Genomic DNA, 13,237 nt, shown 5'->3' with positions numbered 1-13,237 from the left:
TTAGCTACCCATAAAATTGGGGAATCATATTTATCTGTCACTTGCGAGCACTGTGTTGCTTTACACCACACGCCCTACAAGTTCTCTGTAAAACCTCAAATGAAATATATTTTCACTTCTAATTTTAGCCAAAACCAAAGTTGTGTACAATATGAGGTTAGCCAAGTAAAGAAATACATTAACCAAACCTTCTGAAATAAAACCATTTTGGATCAGGGTTTAGATTCCAGCAGGGATTAGGGCTCCTTCCTTATTTACTCATATGGTTTCACAAGTTCACAATGACATGCAGTGACTTTGGCTATAAATCATTTGGATGTATTTCCATAAGTATCTCAAGAAGGAAGAATTTGGCCCATGCTGCATCAAACAATGGGGTGTGCAGGTAAAAATGTAGGTACCAACAGAGTAAACAGCAGCATTTTAAGCTTTGTTAATAGCTAGGGGCCAAGTACGTTAAAGTAGCAGACAATTTGTTTGATAAGCAATTGATATCTGACAGGCCAGTGACATCCTTGTTGTCAGGAGATCACGGCTCCAGTCTCAGTATATGACTTCAAAAATTTCACTAGGGGAAAAATTACAGTCAGGCAAGCAGCAGCTACGCATAGCCTAAGGCACTATCTGCCAATAACTAAGTCCTAGGGAAAACTGATTTGTGGCTTCTGATCACATGAACCTATAGCCTTCACTATTGACTAATTGTGGTTCATCTGGATGTAGATCTATCCTGGCTAACAAGAAAGCACTAGAGGTCTTCATTTAGCCATTGAGCTGAGTCTCTGGAGACATGTGTGCAGCTGTCTTTACCTTCTTACCAATCAACACATCAAAAGCTGCAGAATATATTTCCACTTTCAGAAATGCAAACTGCAAGTGAGATAAAGTTGCCAAACTAGTCTTGAAAAAGAGTGAATGATTATGACTCTACTCCAAATACAAAAGATAAATCACTTATGATCGTGCAGAACTTTGCTATCTATATAAATTTAGAACAGGCACAATAGAGTCAATTTATCAGCTGGACAGCCACATCATTTTAATGTAACTGTAAAGGATTAAAGAATTTTAGGTGCCTTTTTTTCCTACCAAGCATCAAACCAGGGAGAATATAAGCAGTCCAGGTGAATGCACACTCCCTTGCAAAAAATGACTAGTGAATGATGCTGTTTGAATTTGTTTTATTTCAGTGAAAATAATGTAGTTAAAAATCATCTACTTTATGCCATGAAAAGCAGTGTTAATTACCATGCAAAGCATCCTACCTAGTCCAAACATTACGCTAAAATTGGAGAAAAAAATTATCAAGCACTATTATGGAAGTATTTGAAGCTAAAGCTACAAAAGAGATAGGGTCAGCAATTTTGACTTAAATCACTTTCTTGGCTTCTGCTCAGGTTAACTATTCATTCAAATAAAGGAAGTACTGGCAAGACACAGAACACCACCACTGAAGGAGCTGAGCTCCCTCATACTCCATCAATGCTATCAGAGTTTAAAAGTCCACAGCAATTTTAGGGCTCAATTATAGTTTGACTTAAAGTCCAGAATTAGATCACATTTGATTTAATAGTCAAACAACTTGCTCAGTCCCAAATGAACAAGAGTTTTGTGATGTCCATTAATCATGGCAGGACCAGTCAGTGCTGATTCTGACTCTCAGTCTCATAATAAGAGGCATACCAAAACCACCACCACTGCTTTTCCTTGGTTGTACTGTCTCAGTAAGTCAAAAGAAAAGCTTTTCTTGTGAGATTTCTGTTTCCTCCCAGTCCAGAAGGATGAGAGCACAGAGAGGTGCAGAGTCCTTGTAGGACTTCAGTATCTCTGCTTGTCAGCTTGGCTGCAGAAGAGAAATGGCAAATATTTTTGCCATTCAGTCAAATTAAATTGAGGTTTGCAGTCTGCAGAAAAGGGCAAATTGAGCACATAAAATTAAAAGCAATGTAGAATTCCCTTACAATGTCAATCCTGAAGCTAATGGTACACATTTCTAGTTATTTTAATGGATGCATTTTTCTGGATTGCATATGTTACTGAGATCAAAGAGGAAACTAAAATTAGCTGGGCAGCCTAGGTCCAGAAATTATTAGAAATTTAGAGGGAGAGATTATTTAAATTTAAAACTTGTTCTTCAGGGCAGACTGTTTTATGTAGGTAAAGCAGAAGAAGCTGTGAGAGTGTTTTCAAAGTTCTTAGGTTTTAACAGAGTAAATTCCTGCATCTGCTGAGATGTACCTATTGCTGCTTATTATTATTACTACCAATTTTGATCTAGCACACAGATGTGCTTTTTTGTTGTTTTTAAAGTAATATATATATTACTTTTCTTTTTGTTGGACTTCTACTGTGGAGCTTTTGCCCACTAGACTTATGATAAATGACAGAAGTTCTTACAGGCAGGGCAAGCAGTTCAGCCTGTTCCCAAAGCTGCCACATCTTTCTTGTTACAAGACCTTCCTTTCACACTGGTTTTGCAGAATTAACTCCCAAGGATAACATTTTCCATACTGACAGAGTTACTCTGAAGTGTATCTTGAGATCTTGCCTCTTGTCTTGAATGCCTCTATATTCAAAGCAGTATGGCTTGTTACCACTTTTTCAAAAATGCCATCAGTTGGCCAAATTGCAAAATTTTGTGAGGAAAAATAGAAAAGAAATAAAGAAAATCAAACTTCAGTACCATCTCAGTAAAAATGGCTTCCACTTTTAAGGTTTTTTCAAAGTAAAAACTGAAGATTTCACCTTACTGAACTCTGAACCCCACAAACAGAGATGGGTGTTAACCCAGAGCAAGGCTGACCTGCAATCATTTCTCAAAATTTTCTCTCAAAGGGCCATTCCTCTCCAGGGCTGCTGACATGTACTGTAGCTAGGATCAGGGCACCACCAGCATTTCTTGTGCTCCTTGTTACTGCTCCCTGTGCACATGGAGAGAAGGCGCTACAGCTGGAAACCAACGTGATGGAAAACTATGAGGAGGGAGACGGGGTTGTGTGAAGGAGCCCAGTGGCCATGCAAGCAGAGAACAGAGAAAAACTGTGATGAGTATTTTATAAAGAATGGGGTAAAGGGAGGATAGATAAGATTTCATGAGAAATTTCGAGATAAATGGTTTGGGTTTGTATATTTTTTTTAATATATATTTTTTTTTTTTAGGAAACACTAATTTACCAAGCTTGAACCTTCCCTGCAGAAATTACAGCTTTCCTATTACATGTCATTCAGGAAAGGGTTCTCACCTCCTGAATGGAAATTTTGGAAGGAGAAAAGGTGGGGGGAGAGAAGGGAAGAGAAAACGTATCCCAGAATATCTCAGTGCTTCAAATGTTTGCCTAAGCACTATGGGACACCCCTCATAGGCCTAATTCAGACCTGGACTTGAACTTCTTTCTACAGGAATATCCTAATAGCCAGGGCATTGGTTGATTTCTTCAAATGTTTCTACACAACAATCTACTCTTCAATTAGAAAATACCTACATGCAAAATTCCTCACCTAGTCCCCTATTCCCCTCATGAAAAAACAAGGCAAGACATCACTAAGAACTGAATTACAAGACTTATAGTCTTATAATCTTCATCTTCTCATCCAGTGTACAGAACCAAGCTTCTCTGGAGATGGATATAGACTTTGAAGGAAACAACTATACCCTTACTTCATCCATCAGAAAAGTTACCAAGTCTGCAGAAAAGGAATCTGACCACCGCAGAATATGACATGAGGTCATCTCATCATCAGAGCAGTTCTCACTCAAGAATTAGCTTCTTCAGAAATATGCATCTCTAAAAGAAAACCTTTCACAGATGCTCACTAACAAGGCACTTCTATCTAGGCACCTGAACACAAGCTGAAGATACTGATCTGCAGAATACACCACTCCCAAGTGCGCTTTGTGTATTTCAAGTACATACCATATATTCCAAAGCAAAAGAAAAGAGTAAAACAAGCTCTGGATGAGGAGGCAAAGGAGGACCTCTTTAACCCCAAAATGTCAAGCCTAAATAAAAGTGTTTCCATAAGAAGCAAGAGCTGATGACAGAACTGTTTGCTTACAAAGAAGTACACACAAAACAAGGAGAGAAGTTATTGTGTTTTCTCATCCTAACCCCTCTCAAGTTTCTTGGTAATTGTTTTGCAGACTGGATAGCTGCTTTGTGAACAAATTGCCTTTCTTCCCATTAGGAATTTGAACTCTCTGACTTCCTGGAGGAAAACCCTGAATCATTCTGGTATTCTATCACAATTAAAAGCAGCTGAAGGAAATACTTGGCACATCATAACATTTGTGATATGCCTCATTTCTGAAAATATCTAAGCATAGAAGCTAGACTCTTGAGACATTTTTTACTACCTCTACAGCAATTTGGGAATTGGTTGGGTAAAAATTACCTTTTTTACTTCTACGGGTAGAAATTACTAGGGCAGTAATTTCCATAATAAAGACATAAATCTAAACAAATAGTATAAATCAAAATAATTATTTTTAAGTCTGTTTGCAGAACTCTGAAAACCCAGAGACATAAAACCCACATAAGAAACATGAGTAAAGTAAAATCTAAAACCTGGCTAATTTCACCGTGCTAGAAAGGAGATTGCAGTTTTGATAAAACCTTAGATTTCATCAAGAGAGCGTCTTCAGAATTAGAAGACGTAGCATCAGGCTGGCACATACCAATGCAAGCCCTCAGGAGGATTGGCATGATGAGGACTGGTGAGCTTTTGAAAGTGGGATGTAGCTCTTTAGCTCTAGGAGGTCAAATCACCTTCACCTTTTCCCAAAGTCTTTAAGAGGCTGAAAGTATCTGTAAATTGTTTCTGCCAGGGATACAGCAGCCACACATCTCTTCAGGGGACACAGTTTATACTTAGCTAATAAATACGGCTAGAACTGTACTCATGGTGGTTAGAAATGGTAGCTTGGAGATCAATCCTATTTCTCCATTTATCTTTTGCAGGAAGCCAAGTCAGCAAGGCCTAAAGTGCTTTAGGACTTCCTTTTTTACATGCTGAGGAAGACACTGGCTTACCAGGCTCCACTCAAGGTAACTAGAGCGCACAGAAGGTTTCACATGCAGATACGTATTCCGAATAACTCCTCCTTTCTCTTTTCTTTTTCTATCCAAAAAGAACAGCTGAATAACTCCCCCCATGGGTATAACATTATTTTTTGCATTAGCAATAAGGTAATTCCAGCACTTTCAGCATGGCAAACTAACCATAATGTGAGAATGATTAATACTCGCTATGAATGATAAAACCTGAAGGCATTACCTCCCCTATTGTTTCCAGAAAATGAGTGAGCCTTACCTACAGAAACCCAAAGAAAAGTATATTAAGTGGATTGGCCCAAAGCTCTGTGGTAGGACACATCCTTCACGCCTGTGTTGTCAAAGGGAACAGAGGCCATTGCTTCACTCTTCTCCATGTGTGTAACATGCTGTTACCGTTTCTCCTCCAGCCTCGTGAAATCCAGAGCCTTGAGAAGAAAAAATTGGTCCAAAGCACCGTAGCTGTTTATTTGACCACTACTGCTAACATTCTAACACTGTTTAGAGCACATTAGGTGGTATAATGAGGCCACTACTAAGCGTTCCAATCAAAGGGATTCATTTGAGGGCTGGTGCAAGTGTCTTCAAAGTCACACTCAGAATGGGTGTATCATTTTTATCTGCTTCTCTCCTTTTTCCTAACTTTATTTACCAAGAAACATTTCATTCCCCCACAGGTACAGTTTTCCAATTATTTCCTGCCTTACAGATTAAACATTATATAATATCAAAAATAACACAACCTTGTTTGGTGAATGAGACCTGTCTTACACTTTGCTAACATTATAGCCAGATTTCACGGTCATGGGAAAACAAAACACCCCAAATGGAGCAGTTATTAATTCAATAAATCCAGCTGCTCTCAGTGCTTTGGGCAAAAGGCAAAGTTAAAAGCATCTGCTCATTGACGACATGTGAGACCTGACTAGGGGAAGGTAGCTGTTTTAGCACATCATCCACCACTTTGAAGGCTGACTGCACTCAATTTCTTAGACAATCTACACACCATTTTCAGTTCTGTACCTCCATAATTTATCACAACAATACCTCAAGCATACAGACTGGGGGGGGGGAAGGGAATGAAAGCAATTTACAGTATCAAGATGAAAGAAGCTGGTCTGCTCAAGAAGACCTACTATGTAAATCATATCCACAACTTAAAGGAATGTCACCATAATATTCTGGAATTAATTTTTCCAGCATTCCTATATAGGTCACACAAAGGTAAATGTACTTTCCTCCTCCCCCTACCACTATATCTGGAGTTGTTTATCAATACGTTAAAGAGGAAATTAATTCTACCTCCCCTTTTCTACATGGACAATAAGAACCTTATGTATAAAAACTTTTGATAAAAATAACAGCAATCAGTAAAAAATCAATGTGCAGTCTGTCTAGGTGTTTTCTCTTCAGATTTTTGGGCACATCCTTCAAAATTTACTCTTCATGACACTCAAGATTAAGAAAGGAAAATAAACTTTTCCCACTGATAAGCTAGATCACAAACAGCATTGTATCATAGACATATCTCATCAATCCTAGCTAGCAAAAAAAATGCAAAGGTTATGTGCAGCATTCATAATGTTTCTAATAAATTAAATATGTGATTTTAAGCCATTTTTTTAACTTGATTTCAAACACAGATCTATATTTTCAGACAGTTTTCTAAATTAGAATTGCTAAATATGTCTGATTAATCAAAGGTGTGTTCTCCAATGGGAAAATACTGATTTTCCTTTATAAGAATTTGTGCAGGCACAACTTTGCTTTTTTATTGATGGGTAGATAACAGTCTTTTGCACACAAGTTTGTTTTACCTATGTTCAGCAGGTGCACCATGTATTCCAAGGAGAGCTAAAATGTGTGTGCAAATCTCCTTACAGAGTTTTACCTCTTCTTTCAATTATCAATGACATATTTATCTAATAAACCTCTGAATTTAGCTACATTTATTGTGTGCGTCTCAGCACTCGAACAGCCTCTCAGTCTCTTTTTCCCCCTGGATTTACTTGTAAAGGTACAAGCATGTTAACAGTTTCAAACAGCTGCTATGGAAAAAAAACATCATGAATGTTTCCTTCTTCCTCCTCAATTGTGGATTTAAATCTCAAAATACACTGAGGCTGGGCTGCAAAAAGCAGTTGCAGTTACAGGATTAACTCCAGACACCTCCTGCTCCAGCAGGCTCGAAGTCGGAGCTTATACCAGTGGAAAGGTGATACAAGAGATATTCCTCTCTTGTTTTTCACACTGGTGGGTCCTGACATTTTGGGTCAAGCAAACTTTTAATGAATGGGAAAACTATTTGAAGTTATATTTAAATATTTCTAAATATATTCCATGTTTTTCTCTCCTTCCAAGGAATATATTTTTAGACTTCAGGCAGCCAGTTTTAAAGAGGCCTCTGAAAAGAATACAAACTAAGACTGTAATTCTGCAGAATATGTAGTGCATTTGTAATATGTGGTTTCACACTGGAAAGGTAACCCGTTCCCATAAGAAATATATATTAGCTCTCAAATGGATAATCCCTGTATCTTAAACCATGCTTCACCTCAAATTCTTAGATAACCTTTTGCATGCACTACAGTCATATCCCCAATGTGTATCTAAACATTTCCTTTCTAATACTATCCTTCACATAGGCACATGCATAGACCCCATTGCTCCCTACTCAATGTACGTCACACATGGGCTATTCAATTTAACATTATCATCACCTCATCATCCATTTAGCAAATAAGTATATAAAACTATGCTTGCAATACTATGACTCCTTTCTGAAATCAATCACTCCAAGTCTGACTCCACCCTGCCACAGAAATTGACTTAAAATTATAATTTAATTTTTTTTTCTCATCTAGTTCTAACACAACACTTTGAATCTTCAGGGGGTTTTCTTGTTTGTTTTCCCAAGGCAGGTCCTCTCTGTGATACCCTGATAATCTTACCAATAGTTATTCCTTAGCTATCAGGCTACAGTGAAAATATCATTGCATTCTGAGGGCAGATCATCACACCCCATTTCACTGAGGCTCCACTGATGTACACAGTGAATCACCAGATTTAAGGCTCACAATGTCACAAACATTTGCCACTTTAACTGGCCAAACAACACTGGCCAGAGAATGCAAATTGGACAGGGAGTACTTCAGAGTTTTTGTCTAAACATTAAAAGACATTCAGAAAATATTTCTGTCTTTCTAAATATCCCAGACAGTACAATGTGCCTCTGTGGTCTTGACAACCATGCAAATGTAAAGGGTTTTCAAAAGGACTTCTGTTAAAAAGCAGTTGATAACAACCTACAGTCCTAAAAAATAGTATGGTATCTACTGGATCTCCACACTAAATAGATCCTTCCATATGATAAGTAGTCTTGTACTAATAATGGACTTAGTCAATGCCATTATTCATACAGAAGTAGACTAATTGGTATGAATAAGGATTTAATTGTGCCTCAGTATTCAGCATTTAGCTTCCAAACATGCATCAGTGTTAGCGCCTCATGACTAAAACCACAGGTTTAACCAAAGGTTTGGAAATAAACATATTTTTTTCTAGCCATACATAATAAATAGTTCATTTAAAAATCATTAATATCTTCTCCCCTGCTTTCACATAGAGAAAGACACAAAATAAATTCTCACCTGATTCTTTCTCATGGACTTGTATTATAGACTCAGCTTGAACCTGCAGTGGACTGGGGCATGGCTTCAGTCACTTTCTTTACAATAGAAGGTTATTCTTCATGGCCCATCTTCTGTGCTAGGTCCAAGTACACTGACTGGGTGAATCAGTGCACCTAGTGCAGAGGGAGAAGGGAGGAGCTGTCAGAACTGCCATCCGCAGGAGGCCAAAGAGCTGCAGGTCAAGACTGATTCACGTTAGAATGCCTGTGATTGTCCTGGAAGTTCAGCTAGATGAAGATACCTTGCTCAAGCAGATAACAACAAATACATTGTCATTTTCTGCAAGGCACATGGCACCTTTTGTATTTTACTACATTGCCCATCTGAGTGCTAAGGGGACTGTAAAGCTTCTCAGGTCAGACGTTTTAAAATGACAATGTTTCTGATATGCGGAAAGGCAATCAAGGGTGGAGAGAGGAGAAACAAGTGCTGGTGGCAGTCACTAGAGAAGGATGCAAAGGTTTATGGCACTGGACCCAGAACTTCCGTCAAAGAGCTGAAGTCAAAAAGAAGTTAGTACCACACTCCACCTGATTTTGCATCACTTATTGGAGTGGCACAAATCTGTTTCTCTCTGTTGCAAATCAACAAAGATTGAAAAGGAAGAAAAGGAGGAGTTTGGTGTTGCAAGGTGGCTCCTCCGGACACCAGGGTGCTGAGACAGTGTGAGCTTCCCTTGGAGTGCTATGGGAGCCAGGAGAGAATGCTGGTCCCTTCTGCCAGCTCCTGGTTGAGCCTCAGGAGAGGGGATGGGGGGGCATCTCCCAAGATCTCCTGGGAAGACAGTTCACTGCTGTCCCACCATTTTTTACTTCTATAGCTGCAAAACTGAAAGCCAGAAAATGTGCATACAGTGTAACTCCTGTACCATGCATTCCTTTCTTCTTAGTTTGTTTTCCCATGTGATGTCTGTAACCATTTTCCATGTTCTTGGGTTTGGCCTTTTCCCTCTTTCACTATCCTGTATATTTTGGATATTCCCTGTCTCAGACTGGAAAGAGTAGCAGAAAAGTCTTTGTTGCCTGGAAACTCCTCAAGTTCTTATTATGCGGTTCACAGCAAAGATGTGTGTATCATTGCCAAATAATTACACTGTGAATGTTGTATTCCTGCTGCTTTAGGATGGCTGTCAAAACTTAAAGAAGGGAAACCGACTTAACAAAGAACAGAAAAAAAAAACAACACAGTCCTTTGTGCACCTTAAGTACTAGCTATTAGAGAAAAACTTTAATTACAGTTGATTTAGTAATACAAAAGTTTTCTGTGCAAGTTCAGAAGAGAGAGCTTCTGCTCAGGTAGTTTTATAAAATTGGTAATGGGTGCTCCATGTCTATAACCTGGAATCCAATTGGAGGACGAATGCACCTCATTACAACAGCAATATATATTCTTATTTATAATTAGTCCTCTTTTTACAAATACAGTCAAATGGCTGAAAGTCAGCTTTGCTTTTGTTCTTCTGTGTATCAGCCGTTGTAGTACAAGGGGAAGGAAGCAGTGACACTCAATCTCACTTTCAAGGGATGGACCCTTCTAGGAATAAAGAAATAAAAACACGGCTGTATTTGATAGCATATGTGGAACTAGCATGAAAAATAATCTGCTTTTTTTACAGCTGACTAAATGCTGTGTGGGATACTGAGCAGATACAGATTAGTGTATATACATGCACTTTGTAATTACTGACAAATAACTCCCAATAGGTCAAGACAACTGATGGGCAGTGTCACAGTAAATGACAAGGCTTGATTCCTCTATTACCATCAGTTTAAATTTGGTGTTTTTTCCTGTGTGAGGTTTAAAAAAATTTCCAAATGCTTAATTTATGTTTAATCTGATATATTTAATGTCCCTGAAGACCTACTTTATAATAGCTTTCTTTAGGAATGATACACGTTATAACTCCTTCCCCCACACACACATTACTTTTCCTTTTCTTTTAAATAACAAATTTGTTTAAGAAATAAAAAAGAGCGTGAGACAGAAAGCTTATATTTCAGGGAAGAATGGTGTGAGGGGCCAGGGAGGCCACATAATTGGGTGTGATGTGTCAGTTTCTCTAGTGACTGTCGGGACTATTCTGTCATCACTTCCGCAGCGCGTAAGCGAGAGGACTGCACAAATCCCCACGTCTCCCGTGACTTAACCAAACACTGGAGTCTCCTCTAAGAGAAACTTAGTCAGGAGTTGTGCAGGTGGTTTATACATTAGCGAAGGAAGAAAGAGAGGGGGGGATGTAAAAGAAAGGCAAAGGATGAGAGTGTGACATTAAGAGGGGCTTGCCAAAACCAGCATATTATATCGGTTTTGCTAAGCAAATTGTACTCCTAAAAATAAAACAACTAAAAAACCCACAAAAAATCCCAACAAAAGAGTCTCAACCTACCCTAGCTATATATATATATACACCTTATTTTTTATATATGTAGTATGTATACATATACCCCTTATATATATACACACACATTATTCATATATATATGTGTGTGTATATATATATATATATATATATACACACACCCACCCCCCTTATTTTACAGCTTTGGGCTACTCTGTAAACATGGCTCTTACATTATTTCTCTAGTTGCTTTCTCTTCCCTAAAGGGAAAACAGAAAAAACTAACAACATACCACACTTCACCTACTTTCTGACTGGGCAGATAAACACAGTAGGTAGTTAAGAGACACTGCAGCTGTAGTTCTTTCTCCCTAAATCTTCCTTAGAGGCATTCAATCGCAATGGGCTGTATTCATCCCCTCTACCTTAGATGGCAAAATATAGACCTTCATATTGGTCACCTCTTTTTATTCAAAAGAATGAAATAGGCAGATCTACAGGATGGTTCATCTGATAAATTCTAGGAATCGGTCTTACAAGAAGAAATGCATCCTGAAAGTGCCATTTTCTTATATGATGATGACTTAGTGGCTTATTGTGTGAAAGACTGAAGCATCAGCATTTAAAGGAGCAAATCAAAAAATCTCTAGGTTTATTTATTTCTGTTTTAACAAAGCCACACTTAAACCATATCCAGTTCTGCAGAAGAAAAGGATCATATACTGTACTTTGGTTTTGCTATACTCCTCTACACTTCTGCTGTGCACAGCTGAGCAGAAGTCCTCACATGGTCACAATCCTTCCCTTTTCTGATTCTGGAGCCCTAAAGGTCTGAGAAATGTGAAAATGACAAAATTAAATTAAGTTCACTGCAGGCCTACTGGAACTCAATTACATAGATTTTCCTTGTCTTTCCTTGTTTCCTTGCCTTTGGAAACTGTTCTACATCAGGAGTGGTACTAATTAATACAATCCTAACTTTATTTCAGACACACAAGATGTGTTCCAACATGTATTAAACCATAGACCAGAAACGCCTTTTTGGCAATTCCCCATGTATCTAGAAACTTCTGATTTGGATAAACAGGCAAACTAGGCATACACCAGGAACAAGATCTTATACTGCAGCCCTATGGGTAGATGAACAAAACAAATTTCCCCTATGCTATGCTTCCCTCTTATGTTTTACCACTGAGTTTGGCACTACAGAATTTCACCCATACAGTACAAGCTGTTTCAAAGCACTTGCACCTGAAATAAGAATTCTGCCTACTAGTGCCTAGTGCTGCCATTACTTATATATACACACATGCAGTAAATCCTTCAGATTTCCAGAGCAGAGAAAACTAGGGATGTACTATTGTCTTTGTGGTGTTTAACTGGTATATGAACTACTCTGTGGACCCACAGTATTTTTCACAGAGATCTAGGAACAGGATTTCAGGGCACTGTCTACTTCTCTGAGTCCCTCCCTTTACACACAAAAGCAATTGCACAATAAAATAGCTCAGAAGGTTTTACAGATTATGAAACCTATGCAACACTGCAACCTGCAACAAACCAAGACCCAGTGTAAAGAAAAAGGGAAAAAAGAAAGGAGTCATAGAAAGCCACAGAAAGAAAATAGAACTGTATTTTTGATATTTTAGATATTTGAAATAAGAGGAAATTCATAAAAGGAAAGAGTACAGTGTGTGTGTTTATGGTGCTGATCACATCTCAGACGTGTTTCAGGGAAGAGTAATCTCCACTGCTTGAAAACCTTTCATGTAAAGGCTGAGGGGAAAAAAATGTACTCAAGTTTTATCTGAAAATCAGACTCCTAATATATTTACCATACGTAAATCATTTCAGATACTGCTGGAAATAACCTGAACTAGCACTCAAAGCTCCAAACTAAAGCTAGCCTGAATGGTCTGATTTGAAACAAGCCAACTAATTTGCTTTACAATTTCTTATTTCTTTTATTGCATGTTTTTTATTTTTAGGATGGGAATCAGGGATGGAAAACACCAAAAGAAACAACTTTCACAGCAATAATCCTTTGATCAGGACAAGGAAGCATGAGAAAACTTACAAGAAACCTTGTTCTCAGGAGAGGAACTCCATCTCTTTTGGAGCAAACAACATCCAGACACCCAAGCTAAAGCAGGTAC

This window comes from Pezoporus flaviventris, unplaced genomic scaffold, assembly GCF_033815535.1.
Source record: "Pezoporus flaviventris isolate CSIRO_AGI_PZ_B2104156 unplaced genomic scaffold, CSIRO_AGI_Pfla_v1 ptg000002l, whole genome shotgun sequence".
NCBI classification, from domain to species: Eukaryota; Metazoa; Chordata; class Aves; order Psittaciformes; family Psittacidae; genus Pezoporus; species Pezoporus flaviventris.
This window is presented reverse-complemented; position numbering follows the sequence as displayed.